Source organism: Rhinopithecus bieti, unplaced genomic scaffold (genome assembly GCF_001698545.2).
Source record: "Rhinopithecus bieti isolate Rb0 unplaced genomic scaffold, ASM169854v2 scaffold_22039, whole genome shotgun sequence".
NCBI classification, from domain to species: domain Eukaryota; kingdom Metazoa; phylum Chordata; class Mammalia; order Primates; family Cercopithecidae; genus Rhinopithecus; species Rhinopithecus bieti.
The window spans coordinates 679,954-680,586 of NW_016810828.1; positions in this window are offsets into that span (position 1 = coordinate 679,954).

The following is a 633-nucleotide window of genomic DNA, read 5'->3' on the forward strand; positions in this document are numbered from 1 at the left end:
AAATGATGGGGAAAAAATATTAAGGGCAGCCTACGGGCCAGGTCACCTACAAAGGGAAGCCCATCAGACTAACAGCAGATGTCTTAGCAGAAACCCTACAAGCCAGAAGAGATTGGGGGCCAATATTCAGCATTCTTAAAGAAACGAATTTTCAACCCAGAATTTCATAACCAGCCAAACATAGGCAAAGGAGAAATAAAATCCTTTCCAGACAAGCAAATGCTGAGGGATTTCATCATCACCAGGCCTGCCTTGAAAGAGCTCCTGAAGGAAGCACTAAATATGGAAAGGAAAACAACCCAGTACCAGCCACTGCAAAAACACATGAAAATATAAAGATCAATGACAGTATGAAGAAGCTTCATCAACTAGTGTGTAGATAGCATCATGATGACAGGATCAAATTTACACATAACAATACTAACCTTGAATGTACATAGGCTAAATGCCCCAATTAAAAGACACAGGCAAATTGGATAAAGAGTCAAGACCCATTGGTGTGCTGTATTCAGAAGATCCATCTCATTTGCAAAGACACACATAGGCTCAAAATAAAGGGATGGAGGAAAATCTACCAAGCAAACGGAAAGCAAAAAAAAAAAAAAAAAAAAAAAAAAAAAAAAAAAAAAAAAA